Source organism: Plutella xylostella, chromosome 6, assembly GCF_932276165.1.
Source record: "Plutella xylostella chromosome 6, ilPluXylo3.1, whole genome shotgun sequence".
NCBI classification, from domain to species: Eukaryota; Metazoa; Arthropoda; class Insecta; order Lepidoptera; family Plutellidae; genus Plutella; species Plutella xylostella.
The window spans coordinates 5,131,349-5,151,353 of record NC_063986.1 but is presented as its reverse complement, the minus strand read 5'-3'; the positions used below and the strand labels follow the sequence as shown (position 1 = coordinate 5,151,353).

Sequence of the window (20,005 nt, the reverse complement as noted above, 5' to 3'; positions counted from 1 at the left end):
CCACAATGTCCACATACAAGTTAGTTCGGTCTACAATCAGCTGGACTATACAATAATTTAAGTGCAACACAGAGCTGCAACCGGAGCTTACAAACACTAAAGTTTGGTGCAATTCTCGCGAATTGTTACTCATGTCACTCAATATTATTATGCAAGGAGGCCGTTCCTCCATGTGCGATGAAAATAGTTACGTCACAGAGTCACGCGACAAGAGTGGAGTCAGTGGAGCGCGGTACGAAAAAATATGGATGCCGCAAATCGAGTTTACTACACGCACGGAGACACATATCGAGGAATTCCATTTGCTCCTATTTAAATCAAAATATGTATTTCACACTTGGAGTTACGAATCTGTCCGCATTTCGTATGCAGACGCCGGCTGAGTGTTACACCGATGAATATTAATTTCATCAGCTTCCTGAATGCGAGGTAATTTGCGTCTTCAATTATTAGATTTTACGATTAAATATGTTAATTGGTATTAGTAGATTCCGTTAATGCATTTTATTATAAACTAGCTGGGCCCGCGCGCTTCGCTTCGCCTTAAGAGTTTTCCCGTGGGAATTCCGGGATAAAAAATAGCCTATGTTCTTTCCCAAGGTCGAAACCGTATGTATGCCAAATTTCATTCAAATCCGTTCAGTAGTTTTGGCGTGAAAGAGTAACAGACAGACAGACAGAAAGACAGACACAGTTACTTCCGCATTTATAATATTAGTTAGGATTAAGTCTTAATAGAAGAAAAAAAGTGTAGTTTTCAAGTTATGACGATGTGCCCAATGCCCATGGCGTGAGCTCGCGTGCCAGCCGGACATTGCAGTAAAAAGTAATCTCTTGAATATTAGCAGGTTGTATTATATTTACACAGAGTAATAGAGGTAGTTAATATAAGTTGCGTGAGCCTAAACGTCGCAGGCCATTTATCTTATCATTAACACTTGTTTGCGTATTCGTTCACAGTTGTTAACATCGGAAGCACCTCATAAAATTTAGTATAAATTGGGAGAAACTATAAATACTATATTCTATTCCTTGTCCACGTGTAACCCAGCTTTGGATATTTACGTAGCACATAGTGGCCATGAGTTTCAAGTGGGAGACCTAAATGTACACTACCTATTTGATTTGTGATTGTTGGCGGATGATCTGGTTGATTTCCATCGGTTTTATCTGCTAACAATTAGGGACCTGTAGATACAAAGCACTCTTACACTGGCCCGAAGGCATTACGCAGCGGTGACCTAATAAGGGCCTCGGCTAATGCGTTTCGCAAGCGGGGTCGCCGCGGTTATGCAAGGCTCATTGTTCATAACTGCATGTGTCTAGCGGACAAGTGAGCGTGTCCTTGGGCCGCGTCCCCTGCCCACCTCCTCAAATGCCTCCGAGAGACGGTCTATCGGTAAATTATTGTCGGTTCGTGGCTAAATTCTTGCCTTCAATATTGCCTTACAGCATTTATCTACGATGTAATATTGCTTGCGAAATTTAATGTAGGGTGTGCTTCACGTTTCTATGATTCACAGCGAACGAAATTACTTTAATCAAAGCTGGTTTTTATTCAGTGATGGCATCACGAACAACGTTGATAAATTTCAGGCCTATTTTTCAGTCAAAACCCCAAAAATGATTTATTGCTGCATTCCTGAGGCTGAAGGCCGCCCCATGGCGTGTGTGCCACTCAAATTGATTAGTGGCGGTAGACAGCTTCCACGATGATATGTATTGTATCGTAAAATGAAAATTATTAAGGAAGAAAGCATAAAATACGTAACACATTTAGAAGGCGCTATAATATATGTACTTACGTGAGTAAATAGGTGAGTAACGGTGTACAACGGCTTATTACAACGTACATACCTGAAACGATAAAAAAACAAGTTCACTTATCGATTTCCTCGAGTCGCGTCTCATTTACGCCCCGGTGTTTACGATAACGATAACCCAAATGTATGATAGTGTCACTAAAAAAAACGTGACGATATTTGTCGAAGCGGCTTTGAATATTAATCTTTGGTTGACAAATTTCCTAGAATACAGTTTCGTGCTTTCGCCGGCCGGTATGATGATGACAAATGTGGCATGCGTGCCGACATCTCGAATTCATCATTCTGAGCTCGTGCGAATACTGAGCGCCGTGTCTGGCCAGATTGGGCAAGAGAGTATTAACTCTTAGTACCTATCTGCTGAGTTTCGAAATCATAACGAAGGGGATCTCGGATACCGGTTTAAAGTATTTCGCCACTGTTGTAACCGAACCCCATGGATTACTCTTGTCTAGTTTAAGATTTACTACCTCGTTGTCGGCGGATCGCTGTCCACTGCTGCAGATATAGGCTTATCAAGTATCTCATTATTATACATTTTATAAGGTAAACATAGTAAGATGAGAAGGAGAAGCTGCTATATTTATGCGTAGATATTGATTAAACTCTATCTGTATCTCTTTTAGTCCATCCATTCAAAGTTTGCCTAGAAGAGATCGCTATAAGAGATAAGATTTGTTATAATTTCTAACAATTAAAGAGTACTTACTACATCTCCTATCCACAATCACACCTTAGTAACCGAATTATATACGGAAAACACGTCACAGAATAAACGACTAAAAATGGCAACCACGTTTAAGAAACAAACCACTAGAAGTTGGTCAGTTCCCGGGCACGTGGCGACCTAATGTTTTCCTCCGCCGCTCGTGAGGCGCTCGCCCGCTCTCCGCAAATTCAATTATCTTTAATCGCTTCGAGATGACAAAACTCTCAACGCGCCCATAATTTCACCTCTATACATCTCTGCGGAGGGTAGTTGGAAACACGATTCGTATGCGGAACTGAAATGAATATTCAGGACTGGCCTAAAACGCTAGTAATCTAATTGAAGCCGCAGGTGTATCGAATCGATTTTGTTTACGCTTTGACTTTGTTGGCTAGCTCCGCCTATGAAAGTGATATTTTCGTCACCGAGGACATGTGAAAGGCAGGAACACGGATTATACGGCTTTCCTGTGTCATTAAGAATGTAGGTAGTAATCTGTTTAATTAAATAGAGCTACATGAGGAACCAGGTGCTCGCTACGTCACCGGCTGCGGCTGACGTCTGATAAGAAAATGTATGCCGGCCGTTCACCCGCTCCGCCCACGGCACATGCATCCCACTCACACGCCTGCGCTAGAGCAGGATAGACCTAGTTTAATTTAATGCAACAGTGGAACAATACAATATTACCTATTCATGCAGAAAACTGGCCGCGTTATTGTTGAGCGTGGAAGTTATCACCATCGGCAACATTAGGCATGGCGCCGTTACGGTGTGTACTTTGGACGGTCAAATGGCAACAAAACGACCTGAGCATTTCAGTAAACATTACCAAGCATTTGTGTTTAATTAGGAAACTAGGGTAATGGCGAGTGCGGTGCAAAAGTCTAAAGATCAACGAACAGCAACTATCGCACCTTTAGGATTATAGCAAGGTTGCGTTTCATAAATATTCTATTAGGGTCTGCAAGATCGTTTAAACTTTGTGAGATTAAATTAGGTTCTTTGATCTAAATAATCCTTTGCTAGCCTAACAAGTAGGTTGGTATTATAATAAGACCCACTCAGGGCCGCACAGAGAAAAACGCACTTTTGAAAGTATGTGGGAAAATGATTGAGTGACAGCATATACCTACGTACAATTGATAGGCAGTACTTTATATTCAAGGCTTCTGAGAAGCTAAGCCGGCTTAAGATAATAAGACTCGAGAGAGATTTCACTTTCACAAAGAGAGTAACAAATTAACAAGAGAAAAAACACTGAAAGCCGTTTAGGTGGTAGGCTTCACTTTTATGGAGAAACAATGGCGAAGCGGATACTGCGGAAGTGTTTCAATAATGAGCGAGTTTGTTTTGAAACTTTCTAAGCCTATACTAGCGCCGTCACGTCAGTAGAATCGACTATCTTGTTTGAATAACGATTAGCTGGGAAGCAACGCAAGCAGCTTTTTAACGAAAGCATAATTTTATCAAAAGCTACTTTTAAATCACATTTACGTTTACCTAACAACGAAATAAAGACGATATGTATCATTAAACAAAATAGATAGGAGAGGCAGAATACGGAGGCTCGAAACGGTCCTAAATATCGTAGCTCCAGAGCTTAGAAATTCGATCTGGCTGAAAGAACACCGCGTCTGCCTCTGCCCGCTGAGTTAAGCGTCGCAAGCGCAACAGTTTTCGAAACGTCAGGCCGCCACCGGCGGCGCTTGCGCAAACACCCTGCGCGCCAACTAGCCCACAGGTTCCCACGCCTATTTCGTACAGGTGCCTTATCACCAACATTTGCCAAATCAATTGTAACAAGCTATGCCCACACGGCAGTGAGACGTTGGAGTAAACATGCTTCGCGCGAACAAAATGCCTAATAAATCGCCCGCCGCGCACAGTCTATATTTACGAGAAAACCGCGCCACGCCTTCGCCCTTTAGCTTGAGATTTACATTAGAACTCAACTATTCTTCATGGATAACACGACCAAGGCTTTTAATCCGTTACATTAATACAAAAAAATATTATTCAGATCAACTTTAAACTACCTGCTTTATTATTATCAAGTTAGCTTCATTAAAGTGTCACCTTTATCAGAAAGTCTTTCAAAGTATCCACAGTGACATATCCAAGGTAGAAGAGCTACGAAAGTAGTTCTTGCCAAGTTTAGAATCAAGATAGCTTTATCCATCACCATTGGACCTTTAGGATTAGCCTAAATATGATTGGGAAACAGCAGACTTTGTACGAGTGCATATAATTATTTTGGTAACTTTATTCCTCTATCTGATTGAACCGAAACAACGATTAAACAAAATGGATAGTGGTCATGGCTATTTTGGCTGCACAGCAATAAAGCAGAACAGTCAGGACATCTTAGGTGAAGCTGAAATATGAATAGTAACTAATCAATTAGTAAGAATATGTTACATGAGGTACTTAAATCTCTACTAGGCTTACTATCTTTTTTCTTTTCGATAAATTTCTAATAAATTTTGCTCTCTTCCAAATCACATCAAAATGTTATATGAAGTGGAAGACTTGCCTATTCAACCACGCAAGACGTAGACGCTGACAGTTCAATTCAGACATTGTCTCCGTCTATCGGTTCAGATCGGATAGTTCTGTGTAACTGAATATGTGTGCTCAAAGTTGCTCACCTCGCTTCGCAAGGAATAGGCGCGATACATTCCGTATCTAGCCTTAATTACAATTTACATCGTGCCACACCGATACTTAAAGGGCAAGAATGTTCCAGTTGCACAAATTGCATCTCACTTCGCGTTTATCTACTGTGTCAGACTTGATTGGTTACTGCTGCAAGTTATTTTGCTACTGTCCAAGAGCTAAGAACGAATATTCGCATAAAATATTCAGCTTTTGAAAGGGATTGTAAACATTCCGTTAGATATCTTTCATAAGCGTGATTCGAATCCGTTTTAATTCCATAACCATAAAATATCAAAAAGGTGTGCAACTTTTGTCTGGGCGTATGTAATACGAGGTATAAAAACACACCAAATATTATGTGTTGTGAACGATATTAATTTGAAATTAAATAATTTGTTTTTATACGTGCATTTGTGCAATATGCACCCGTACGGCAGAGTTTACCATAAATAAAGATATACCTAAAAATACACGTTTACAAAGATCCCAAATATTGATGTCTGTGCAGAGTCACCCAATACAAATATACGTAAACAACAAGCGACTTATTGCAAGATTTCTCCGTAAAAGAAGATTGGTAAGGAAGAAAAAGTAATTAAGCGACGCTCACGTCAGTAGGTCGGAGCCGACCCTGGGACAATAATGGCTTCGCTGCCGTGTCAATCATATTCTATTGGTTCAAAGAAAATCTATAAAGTTGGTTGATGCCAATAACAGGACGCTCATGACCTCGGACTGTATCACGGGCAACCGGCGACATTGATATTCATTATCTAACTTCCTTCTTCTTTATATGGAAGGTCACAAGACACAATTGACACATACGTAGACAGGATAATAACCCTCATCCTTGTTTGAATGATCCTTAATTTGGAGATGATCTGAACATTCGTGACATCAAAATTACAATCAGTTTTAAATAAATAAGTAAGCGTCGAGAAAACGCATGTTTTCTCTCCGACCGCGAGAATCAAGAAAAACTTGTTCAATCTTGGACAAGGCTAGTAGCCAGTCTGATAATAAAGCCATGGAATCGATCGCCTATTATGTCTGGCCTACATTTTCATTCTGTGGTGACACAATAAATCTCTCCTCAACAGTTTCTTCAAGTTTTTAAGTCTATCTCGAGTACTGTCAAGGGCACTATGAAATAAGTTTAAAATCTGGTGTTTACAACGATCTCTGAATCAAAATATAGTATATATATATAGTATATACAAATCTACGTTCGATTTCTGACGCCAATGTATGTGTTGTTGATAAACAAACACTGGATATAAACATTTGAATCTGTAGTCGTACAAGATACAGTATTCGGTATACGAGTATATTCAGAACAAGGTCACAATTTAATATTTGTCCGAATTACGTCACACACGTCACACTTCTACACGTCTAGCAAATTGCTACATCGCGTGACGGACCAACAACATTATCATTTCTGCAACTAAATTTGGTTGAACATCATTATCGGTGGTTATCGATTTTAAATCAGTTCGTCCAGCGTATTATTTCGTGTTGGCATCAACTATCATGATCACATATCAAGTTTTTGCCTTCCCCGACTTATTGACAAATTAGATCATTATTATGATAAGTACGTGAAGGTGTTGAAAGAACGGTGCCAATGTAATTTCATGTTCTGTAAAATATCACGCAAAATGCTTGTAACTGACAGTTTATGTATACCTAATACAATTTTATATATACGATACATTCAAAACAAAACACTTACATAAAAGATAATACATATAATTAAGTAAAGACATACAAGGTAAATCTAGGTTTTTTTCAATTAAATTATTTCCTTGTGTAGACTACAAATATTTCTCAGGTCATCAATGTCATTTGCATCATTAATGTCCAAAGGGCAATAAATTAAAATAGAGTACCAGCAACCAAAGATGGTGCGGCATGGTGCTAGTTCACATCAGGTTCATGGGTCACGTTAGGAGCGGTAAATGACTGGTGAAGTAGACTATATGCTTTGTTGATCACGCTCACTGACCGGGTTCAGCTATACAAGTATTAAAAACATTTCGAACAAAATTGCGTAACTCTGCATTTCAACATTTATTTCGTTAAAATTTTGCAATACGTCTGAGCGCTTGAAAACAAAGTATCAAGTTCGGACTTCGGAAGGACGCCAAGAAGCCGCTTAGTAACCAACCTTTTTTCTGCGAAACCTTACAAGTATTACTTCAACCGCACGAGGAATTGAAACCTAAAAAATATCGACGGCAAATAAAAATTCACACCACTGAAAAAATAAAGTACTTACATCCTTCGCAATCACCTCGCGGCCGGTCAGAAACAATCAACAACGGCGCAGGTTAGTACACAAACATTAATCATGGCGGACCGATAGCCCTTGACCAAAAAAGGTTAAATCGTCCCACAAATCAAAGTCCTTTTGTGCACCCCCGCCATAATCACAATCCTGGCGATGTACAATGAGAAGAAAATATTGTTGGCTCCTCTATCGATTTACGATCAATACAATGCCGCCCCGGTGTCCACCCGGCTTGTTCTAGTAACAATGTAAGCAGCAGTGGACATAATAAAGCTTACAGAAAACGCTGCACATCTCCCAATTGTCCCGATATCTGACGCGTGAAAGCTTTTACCCGATGAAGACGCTGATTTATCGGTCCACGATAGACGTGTCTCATTTATCACAAACAGTTTTAGCGAGCGAGACACGTAAAGGATAATGTATCTCGATTTAACTCGATCGATTACCACGCTGACTGAGATGAATTTCACGAAAGAAAAGTAGAGACATTGAGCAGGAAGTAGTGTCTGACAAATAAGCCATAAAGCCTCATGGTGCATCCCCGTAGCGTTTTATCAATATCACGAGGAACATTCTGCGAGCATGTGCCGCTCTATCAACACGGCCGAGACGCTCATGATTTGTGATCACTATAAATCCTAGCACGCTTGATGGTTATTGCAAACATTATGTGCCAACTATACCAAAACTTTTTGCTCACATAAACATTTACAATCTGGACAATCATTAGCAAAATGTGAGCTTTGTTTCTAAGAACGATGACGTCACCAGTAAAATATATTCTGAGCTTTATTACTAACAATGAATTTCATGCTTATCTTTCCAATTAATCTAATGACTTTAAAATGACTATGGAAATTATCACTTTATTCATGAAAATGGAATGGTAACAAAATAAATTAAAGACGAAGGACGTCGTCGTCCGTTCTGAAACTTGGTATCAATATTCATGATTGTCGCTATCGTACGCGTTTCGAGATGGGAACTTTCGCTGGTGAAGGAAAGGGCCGGGGGAGGAAGTGGTAGAGATGAACGCAATGATTTGCTGCGGCGATAAATTCAGCGGCTGACGGGGACAGGCGCGCCCGCGGCAACGCCACGGTAAGTGTATCCAATTACTATGATACCCTACACCGAGACCATACACAACTGCTTATAAGTACATACTACTGCAATAAAAGTAATCAAACCGACAAAAAACGTCCATATCACAAACAAATATGGGACAGAGGTTTTTAAGAAAGTTCATCAAAGTTGTCAGATTACAAGTTCGGTTTTTGTCAGAAAAAGGCACTGCTATGCCGGTGGCGAGGGAAGGATCTGAATGTGGAAATACGATCCTCTTCTAAGTGGCTCGTGACCCCTTTCCGCCCAGAGATCCTTCTCCGCTTACACAAGAACCCGTTAAGAGCTTTTGCGGAGCTACATAGTTGCGTATAATTAATTGAACTACTTATGCCAGTATGTGAGCACTGAGCGCGGAAACCACAACGCCCTGCAGCGGGAAACATGTTCGTATCAGTCACTTAGATGCATTGCTCCAATTTCACCGAGTGGTTTTCTAAGACCATCGCGGCATTTCGCAAGATCGATATTATCAATGGGTTAATAACAGAGGGTGAAATAGAAAACCTTTCGCATCGTGTGCAGATCTAGGGCCTGTAACGGTGCTCGGTAATGGGAGATCGACTGTGTCAGTCACATAAGGGCCCCGAGTAAGACGCCTGCCTACAAATCTAGAATGGCTATCTCTTCGCTGGAAGCTGAGCTTATCTTTATTGTCATAAATGCAATGTCTCTATGAGTGCATTGTTATAATCTGGATGTGGTTTTTAAATGGCAGTATCTCGGGCGGGTGAACGGGCACCGCGGAAGCGCGCGGCCGCGTCCACATAAATCAGCCGGCGGAGGCCGCAGGCGCTCACAGTGAGCCCTGACCCTACGCTCCCATGTTTATTCACGTCACGCTGTCTCATTTTGGCGATCACCTTCAGATAATCCAAAGAACTCGACTTTAAAAGTTGCCTTTTGAATATTAATGTAAACGTAGAGATCGATATCGAGTCCCTGCCGACAATGGGCACAGAAAAACACAATACACTCATTCCCTTTTAGCACGTTTACGGTTTCAGAACCGTTTCTTTATTTCATGAAAGGGCTGACCTCGCCTTGTTTTAAATAATCAACGTCACAATCAGTACAATAGGCACGTAACAAATATCTGTGTAACAAGCAGTAATGGGAGTGCGGCGATGCAACGAGTAGATATGTAATCGAGCGAGGGAGGCAGGGCGGCGGCGGCGGCGGCGGCGGCGGCGGCGCGGGCGAGTCGGAGCGGATCGCTAGTTTTTAATTTGGTCAGATGATAGCAGCTGCAACGTGCTGATTCAGATCGAGGTCCGCGGGTCGCCGCCGCAGCGCTGGTCGCGATGCGCCCGCATCGATTAGCGAGCGTCACGAGTCGCGGCTGAATCAGGCCGTGCGGTGCCACACGCAACGTCTCCTCATGCTGCAATTAATACAGTCTGGCAGCACAGCTACATTAAACATACATGTCACGATACGCAACACTACGAATGCTACGAATCACTATCAATAAAAACTACGCGAGTAAACTACGGGCAGACGAAGCGCTCCGGGCAGTTCAATAACAATACTTCGGCTTTTCATTAGCAGTAACTTAACAGCTGCAAAATTGCACATTACAGAAAATAATGTTCGTGATCCGCTGTGAAAATACGGTTAACCACTAAGGTTGCCGAGTGCTACGGCAATTATTATTAATTTATTGATTTTGCAGATGCGATCATTTTTAGCACAAAGGAAAATATCAATGCATATATTTCAGGATAACGCGTAATTTACTGTGCAAATAACGAGCAATGTTTTCAATGATCCGGTTGTGATGCCGCGTGTAACAACAGTCATTATCAATCAATCAGATGTGGGCATGGCGGCGGTGCAGAGAGAATCGTCCCCCGCGGCCACTGACGCATCGTCGCCGACCATGTTGCAGCGCACGCGAGATTACATGCCGCCAACATACGAAAATATGGAGCAATCATAGACTGATGTCATTGCAGATTGCTTGCCTGTAGGGTTAGATATCAATAATCATTATCGTGCCTCGGACCAGCCTCGTAGGTGACCGGCATCATTGATACATTGCCTCCCCGGGGGTTCACGCATCCGTTTATTGTCGAGCCAAGAATAATAAAGGGTTATGCAGTTTAAGCTGTCCGAGGAGGGAAATATAGAATATGAGTTTAGCCGTCATGTTCGATGTCAGATAAATAGTGTGCCCAAGGGAATGCAAAGAGTGTAACAATGGACAACATTTCAAAAAACTAAAGCTGCTATAAATCGAAAACCATTTCGAGATTTAGCTCTAAAGGCCACAAAAAAAATGTTTTTGTATTTTTTGGATGTATCATTTTCGAGAAAATCATAAAATAGTAAAAAAGTGCTGATGACGTCATGCATCAGGTGCGATGCATTTTGATAATCAAAGCCTATAGATTTAAAAACAAAGTAACTGTCACTTTCATTTTTGATTGACGTTGACGTTTTATCGTGACGTTGTTGTTTATTTGGGTCATTTTCATAAATTCTGTTCTGACACTTTCTGACAATTTTTTTTATTTATTATATAAAATGGTTAGTACGTATTAAGAGATGACCTCTATATAATATGTCCCAGAGCATGCCACCGCCTACACAGCTGAAAAAATGCTTCTGGTTATTTTTATCATACATCATAAGTATTTTGTATTATCAGAAATATCAATGTCATTTGAAAATGACCCATTTGATGGTTGGCATGTAAACAAAGTTTAAATGTCACTTGTCAGTGTCATTTATGTTTTTTTCGAGACTAAGGCAATAGACAAAAATAAAAATTGAGCCTAATATGTGACGTCACTTCCGGTTTTAAAATAATTAACTTTAAAGTTAAAAATAACATGCAAAAATTAATGTATATACAAAATAAAAAAATACGGGTCCTCTAATTTTCTATAAACTTTCCGAATAGCAAATAAAAATATAGGGTAAAGAAAATGAAATGTTGTCCATTGTAGTTTCCAATCAATCGAGTACGTCCATGAGTGTGGGAGGTTTGACATCTTAAACTGGCCTCCGAGGGTATTTCGATGTAGTAACCTGTATCTACCTGATATGACGAGGATAGTAACGGTCCGGGCGGGGCCACATAAGCTGATAAGAATCGTTCTAGGATCACGGTGTTCAGCTTAGGCTGACCAACAACAATGATCATCTGCTGCATAAGGCAACAGGCCGGAGCGACGATGGCTGATCACAGGGTTTTATCGAAATTGTCGACAACGATAAGCCAATGTCTGTGGTGGCGGCGCGCGCGGCACTCACGTAGGGGCAATTGAAAGGAGCGAGAGTTATGGCGGGAAATGTGCGGCATTGACGCCGCGATTGATGCTCCCGGCGCGCCACACACTGCCCGGACCATCACGTCAAAATAATGTGCAAATCACCTCACTGTTGAAAGTTTACATCACATAGATACGTATTCATTATTTACTCCTATAAAGAAATCATCTCACTGTTACACACTTTAGAAAAGCTATGACATAGCTATGACATAGCTTTTCTAAATGCCTCCAGGATTTGGTTTACAATTATTTGTATTAATTTATTTCATTTATTATAACTAGGTATATTGCACACACAACAGAGTATGTAAACAATAGTGTATAATCAATGAATCATACGTATATATAAAATATATACCTATATTTCACAAATGGCGTTCATAACTAATGATTGTACCTAGGCGTAACCGTGCTAATCACATACACTTTTCTATCAAAACGGCGTCTAACGTTCGAGGCCATACATTGTATGACTGATAACAATGTGCATTCTTTGTGCATAACAATTCCGACCGTTGCTTTGGCGACAATTGTGCCTGACCATATATAATTAAACGGAGACGGAACTTGAGTAATCAACTAATCACCTTGTGTTAAAGACCCCGTGTGGTCGACACTAACTTGTCGGTTATTAACAGAAGAGCTAGGTTAATTAACATAAGAGCTTGATTATTACCATCCGGTGGACCTCGTAGTTCTTGGCGCTTAGCCTCTGCCCAATTAATGATGTATACGAGAGTAGAATTTTATAAGTGGTCAGTCAGAAAACAGCTAAAAACGACCCTGTATAAAAAACCTTTAAGTAAATGTAGGTATTCGCCGTATATAGATATCACGTTGCATTTTTTTATTTTTTGAACGCTTGAAGACTCGACAATTTGTTTCGAAACCTTTCCAGTGCTCATCATGCATCAGCGAACTAAAAGGATCGCCTGTCGACACAGATTTATATAATGTGCCCATCTGATACACAACAAAGCGTTTCGACAAGTTTGATAAAGATCTGATGGCGACGCTGCAAAATCGGCGGTAGGAATTTTATTGCAAACCGTTAGTTTCATAAACGTTTAACACGAGTAGCTTGTTTGTACGTGGTCTTAAAAAGCGCAATATGAGGTGTAAATGTAAAATATTTGAATTTTTCATCTTCTCTCTAAACCACATACTCCTTTTGATTCGTGTATAATATTCAAATGGTCACTACTACACGACTGGTTGAGAATTGGCCGGCTGGGTTTGTCGTTTCGTGTAGTACAGTAGCACATGATCTGCGGGGCCGTGTGTCGACAGCACGCGCCTCGCCTCTCGTGGGAACATCGCCGATACGCCGCACAGTCGACCGCTCATCCCATCACGCGTGATTCAAGTGCGAACCGAGCCCTGTAACAATGCTAACTAACGTTCGCCTATCTGACATCAGCATGCATACAAACGTATTTACCCATTTTTTATATGAACCCGTTCCCGTTTATTAAAGTCAATAGGTTAAAAAGACGCCTGCGTCTCGTTTTGCATACGGATCTTTGCTCTTTGCATATGTAAATGCACAGCTTTTTCTTTTGTTAATTAAGCCGATAAAACTTGTTGATTTTGCCGGGGCGATTGCTGCAATTACTGTATATGTACTGTTATCACGCGCGTTTTTATAGAGCAAATATGTTAATCTTATCAACGAGCCTATAATGGCTTCACTCGAAATCCGGCAGTGTTCATGTTACAATATTCTCAGGGGGAAGTAGTAAAAACTTTGTAATAGATTGTTACCCCAAAACGTCGACATGGCACGGAAGGTGTGCTGGTGATATCTCCAAACTAACAATAGACCGGGAAAAGTAGACTAGGGCTCTGTATTACTATTATTATTACACTTTGAAGTAGTGCAATGACGCACGTAAAATCGTAATCGAACGTAATTTTCACCAGGTTTGGACACATCACAGACACCGATTTGTTATTATGACTTAGATCTGTAGTTAGATCGAGTATTATATCGAAGCTAACATAAATTCAGCTCCATAAATTAACAGACATAATTTACAGCTAATAGCTTCGTTCTAGCATCATGAAATCGCTAGATGGTAAAATCATAAATTGTAAAATGCTACCAAATCGTAAAGCTGTCGGAATGCGATGTGACCCGATCCAGCTGGCAAATTCGACACCAAGGTGCAGAATGTAGATGATTATCAGTTTTATTGGAGGGCATAAAAAATCATAGTCTGCGTTTATTTCTAATTTCCAAGTCGCCATGTAGTGCTATGTGCCATAAATCTAGTTTTGGCACGAGGTCGGTCGGTTACCGCCTTACGTCTGTTTAGCATACGCCAGCCTGCCTGGTTTCGATCACGGTACTATTCCGGTCTATATAAAGATTTACGACTGTCTCTTAGCATAAGAAACATGTTACGAAAAACGATAGAATGCTTTCCTTTCGTGCCGCATTAGCTTTCATATTTTCTCCACATTCAGCTCATTAAGGAAAAGCTTCTGAAGCTTATATCTTGATCTTCATTTGAGTTAGTTAAAAAGCTTGTTTGATTCATGCTATAAATACAATAAACGTATGGATGCTTCACACATTATCGATCAAGTAGCTCTACGATATTTTTCTTCACGCTATGGAAAAAAATAAGCCCCATTGACATGTGATGCTCGTATAAATAGGTAACATATCTGTTCTGATTACGCCACGCATTGGTTTCTATATTGGTAACATATCTAAACACGGCAAGATGCCAATAGCAGCAATGTTCTAGGAGCTACAATAGAACTTTCCACAAAGGATGCAAGTTTATTTGTAAACCCATGCGTTGGCCGCCAGCTCCACGTGTTCCCAATTATCTGCAACTGTGTGTGAGCCATCTATTTCTGTACCGACTGCGGAGTGCGGACCCTCTTCCCGCCTAACACCCAACAACACTACAAGGACGATGTAAGGACGACGGAAAATTTAACCGCTATTGACAGCCATTTTGTAAAATTGACTGCCTTTGAACGCCAATTTTGGCACTGGCTCCGGGTATCGGTTGTTTGTTTGCTGCGGCGATTAGACCGCTGACTGCCATTTGAAGGAGAACGGCTTCGATCGCAATTACAGCTGCAGGTTAATCTAGGCTTGAGCGCGTTTTCTTAAACCGCAATATTATCTAAAGATTTCTACTTGCGACTTTTCCTTTGCCGTCGCCGCTATCTCGGGAACGTCGGGCACGTGTTAGCAGGTGTGTCTGCATCGGGAGGGTATTGTGTCACTATCTGGCATCTTCTGTGGGATGATGACAGTGAGCCGGCGAAGGCATGTGGGGGTTTATTAACACGCATGGTCCGGTGTGTGGACGCTGGACAGTTGAATGGCGTCGTCGGACGGCCGGCGGTGGCGGGACGGAATCAATCGCGCCGAGAGACCAGACGATCAACTTTCTCGTCCGATCTCGTATTGACGAGCCACAACCGGTGCAGCTGAGTTTGCTCATTATCACAAACGAATCGACACGACACTGATTACATTGTGATCTTCACGGAGTTGATTAGAATAATTTTGTTTAATAATTTAGAAAAACTTCAGCTGCTGCACCATGCTTCCTAAAAACCAACTAAAATTGACGATGTTCATTAGCAGTTTTAATATCGAAATATCATAATCTTATAATCAAACACTGATTAACATAGTAAAAATCAACAGAGAAGTCAGTTAAAACCATAAATCATGAGCTCCGTTCAGTGTAGGTACAGCTCAGTGTCAGCTTTCTCCGAGGCACCTCGAGCGACTCGTAAGACGACTCGAGAAACTGCCTCCGGTGAAAATTATGAAACCGCGCGACAAGTTTCTATCGATCACATGTGAAACTAGCAATGATATGGTACCATCAATTAGCGATTCACTAGATCAGCTTTTCATCTCGCCTAGCTATCATGATAATGATACAGGATTGCCGTTAACATTTATATATGATTCTACTATTTGTTTTACTGCTCGTAAAATCGCGATATATTGTAAAGACCATGTTAACGGAGGTTTCGATTTAGCATTTGATACACTTAACAGCACGCATAGTTACAAATTAGGAAAGGTGAACGGTCTATCAATGAATTGTTTTCTGTTGAAAACAGACAAGAATTGAGATTTATATCGCTATTAATATTTAAATTGTAAACTAACTCATTATTTTTATGGCGTAGTGAGCTATTGATACATTTCTATGCAAATATTTTTACGTAAAACATATCCATTTTTTACATTTTTATTTCGATATGTTACTGTGACCTTTTCATTGATCACCTTCTCTTATATTCAAATAGTGTTCAAGATGTTATCTGAAAGTAATTTAGCTAAATGCTAGTCAATAATAGCTTGCAACTTTCCTGATAGCTACTCCGGGCCCACACGGCGATGACTCGACAGGCTCGTTCAATATGCGCCCGGTATTGCACTGTCTCTATTATTTAAGCGATCGCATTGTGGCGCAGACCCTGAATACTTCATTAGATGACAAAGTGAAACAGCTAATCGCTGCCGAGGTGCAAATTTCATCTACCTAGAAAACCTCGGCTTCATTCCCATTCCCAACACATCAAAAACCGGATCGCGTTATGGCATCCAAAATAAAACAGGAAATGTTAATTCAAATTTAAGTGGACATTTATTTCCGACATAAATTTAATTCCGTGTAAAATATCTGGTCGATTTGCGAGGTGCACTGGCCGAAAATGTCCGTGCAATTTAGGGATAAGCTGTTTTAAATTGTGGAATGTTTCGCGTACGTAATGATTGAGCGCCATTTGTCTTAGTGTAAATAAAAGGTTTACATTATGTCGTGACAAATGAAGATATTTGAGGGGTCAACAGCACTGACAGGGTGTACAGAAGTATGACTTTCAAATGCGTATCGGTTTACCTACCATCCGCCTCGTGTGTCCATCGTGACTTGCAGGAAATAACGTGCTATGTAGGTACAGACGACATATACAGGAATATCTAGAGGCCTGAAATAGCGCATCTTTTCCTTATCCGTTTTTGCTATGAGACGCAATCTATTACATAGATGTAATTTTTATCATCAGCATCAGCAGTAAAGGTTCTGTAGGTATTAGATAAATATATCGGGTGGCGGCCAGTGTGGAGCCAGTGAAAGCCGGGAGAAAACTTCCGTTCGGAAGCGGCTTTCTACCCGCACCCGCCTCCTGCCAATGACTGCCTGTAGATAGAAAATTGGAAACTAACCTTAGCGCACCGCGAACAGGTTATTAAAGGTCTTTACACTAAGGGAGCAATTTAATCTCACGCGCTGTTTATTACTACAGCTTTTAGACGCGCTTTCCAACTGAATATTGAATTTAGTGGGGAAACATTTCAGGATAGCAATTTCGAGTCATAACCATTTCTGCTTCGAAGGAACACACGAGGGCATTAAGGATTACGGAGCCAATAAAAGGACGATTAACGTGGAAAGACCGATCTTTACCGTCCTCAAAAGTCTTCTATTTCCCGGCAGAAACGTTGTTTCTCACGGCTTTCTAGTGGAAGCGTTAGACAAATAGTGGTTAAGTTATTCATAGGTGTCGTCCACGTGGCCCGCGACCTTGCGCGCCGCGTGTGGGGACTGCAAACAGCGGCACAATGCGCGCCTAACGCGCCGTGCCGCACTCGCATCAACGACCGTGTTTGTATTGGCACATGGATACTGCCGGTTCCTGAACGTGGCCTTATTCTAAACTTAAAGTCTGTTTTTTTATCTCAAATACTAATTTGACAGATTCGATGATTCTATCAACATTCGATTGCCCCGCGATTTAAGTCACGTATAGTTCTATAGGCGGGATAATCAACTGTCAATTTAGTATCTTACATTAAAAAACAAACTTTAGTTACAAAATAATATAAACTCTACAAAATAGTGTAAACTCGTGTTGATTTTATATACTCTCAACTTTCTCCCCTTTGTGAAACTGAGATTACGTTTCTGAATCAATTGAGTAAGACTTCATCTGGAGAACAACTTAATTGTAGTATGAATTGCATAATGTGTGGTTTAGTGATGTAACGAATGTGTGTTTTTGGACATTCGCGAATGCGAATGCGAATGCGAATATCTGATATCGATATTCGCGAATGCGAATGCGAATGCGAATATTCAGTTTGTGTTCAAATTTGACGTCATTTGTATGGTTTCGTTTCGTGGCAGTCTTGTTCTGAACGAGGTACGTTCCGTTCTAGGCGCATTCCGAATGAGACTAGCCAATACTAGTCGCAGTTTTTTTTTGAAGTAGTTACACTTTATTTAGCTCCGTAACTGTTACGACACATTGCGACTGTGTGCGGTTTCTGAGGGCGACTTACACGAAACATTTAAACGTAAGGTACGTGCGCCTTGTAAGGCCCATTTTTTGCAATAATTAAATAAATAAAAAAATTGAAACAATGTAAGAAAATAAACTTGATTACTATATTCTCCATTTATTTTTAAATATTAATCCACAAATAAATCATCAGATTAAATCAAGCTTCTTTACGGAAACAATCATTTTCGAAATCCTCTAATGTGGCCTTCTTAGGAACATAGGCACTTATCATGGCCCGATATTAATCAAGTAATTTATAAATTCTATCAGAACAAAAACCATGTTTTTACGTAAAACTTAAACAAAAATATGACCTTCTTTGTTAATTAATCAATTACTATCGATTTTTTTGGCGTTAATAGTACGGTGGCTTAGAAAAACTAAATCTACATTCAATACAAAAGTCTGTAATTATATTAAAATAATAAAAATGTTTTTCTGTTATTCTAACAATTATTTATAGTGAAAAACAATGCTTAAATTTTTGGTGGGCTTTATTAGGTTTATAAAAAAATATGTTTGAATTTTTGTTTATTTTATAAGTATTTAAACTGGAAAGTAGGTACTTAAGAGACCGTAACTACGCTTCAAGTTTAGTTTCAGTGTTTGAATATAATATAATAATAAAAAATATAGCCGAAATTCTATCTTTCATGTTCCAAAGAAACTATGATATTGTATAGTCCTGTAAGGCCCGGGCCATCTTGTTAACGCGTGTGGTGGGCCTTCATATGAACTTTTCACGGTGACAAGACCTAATGAAATTAATTGAAAAACAAAATAGAATACAAACAACGCAAGCTTAGCTTCTTCAGAATGCCCTTGAACCTACGAAAGTTTGTATCGAAAAAAAAAACGATAATACTTTGTTATTTTAAAGAAATACAACTAAAAAGTTTGTAAACATTAGGTTGTAAATCGTAGGCCATTTTTTCTATGGCATTTTTTCTAACCAAACATTAGAGAAATTTAAACTTATCTTAGAAGATTTAAATTTTGTAAGTGGGCCATTTTAGGAATAGGGCCATCTTTGGCGCACGTACCTTATTTAAAGCTATGGCTGTCTTGCTGTGACACTATATTGTGAAAATACGCTTTTTGATTGCTTAAAGAAGCTATTTATGTTTAGGTCTTATGAAACCATTAACTACCTATATCTAAAGTTTCATTTTCCAAAGTAAATAAATATGATAAAGTAAGACTGTTAATTTGATTAAGAGAGTGACTTGTAATAAAAAAGTTACTTATCGACGAATGGATTTTGACTTTGGTAACCTTTGTTAACCATTATTTCCAAATAGTTTTTTCTAAAAAGTACCTACTGATATTCGCAAAACATTCGCACCAAATTTTGCGAATGCGAATGCGAATATCCAAAAAAGTGCGAATATTCGCGAATGCGAATGCGAATGCGAATATTCGTTACATCACTAGTGTGGTTACACACTTGCGTCATGGGGAACTGTAATTTATATAATGGCCCTTTATGAACGACGTTATGTATGTTATAAATTATGCAACTAAAAGCTTGCATACATAGGTTGAGGAAATAAAAGATACATTATCCTCTATGGGACATCACATTTTCGCGTGGTATTTTTTAGTATTTATGCACGCAAGAGATACTAGTTTCATTTCGCGCTATAAAAAAGAATGCGACTTGCTTCTAAATTTCGAATAGGTAACAATATCACATACCAACAATGTCCGCATCTTTATTTTATGAAGCGTATTATTCTGTAACTCTAGTCCAAAGTACCTAAATCTTTGCTTA

The 20,005-nt window shown here is 39.9% G+C and overlaps 1 protein-coding gene across 3 annotated transcripts in view; it reads right to left on the bottom strand.

Moving 5' to 3' along the window:
* LOC105398238 (CCR4-NOT transcription complex subunit 6) overlaps positions 1-20,005 on the bottom strand; it is a 106,165-nt gene that overhangs the window by 62,021 nt on the left and 24,139 nt on the right. The window lies entirely within an intron of this gene.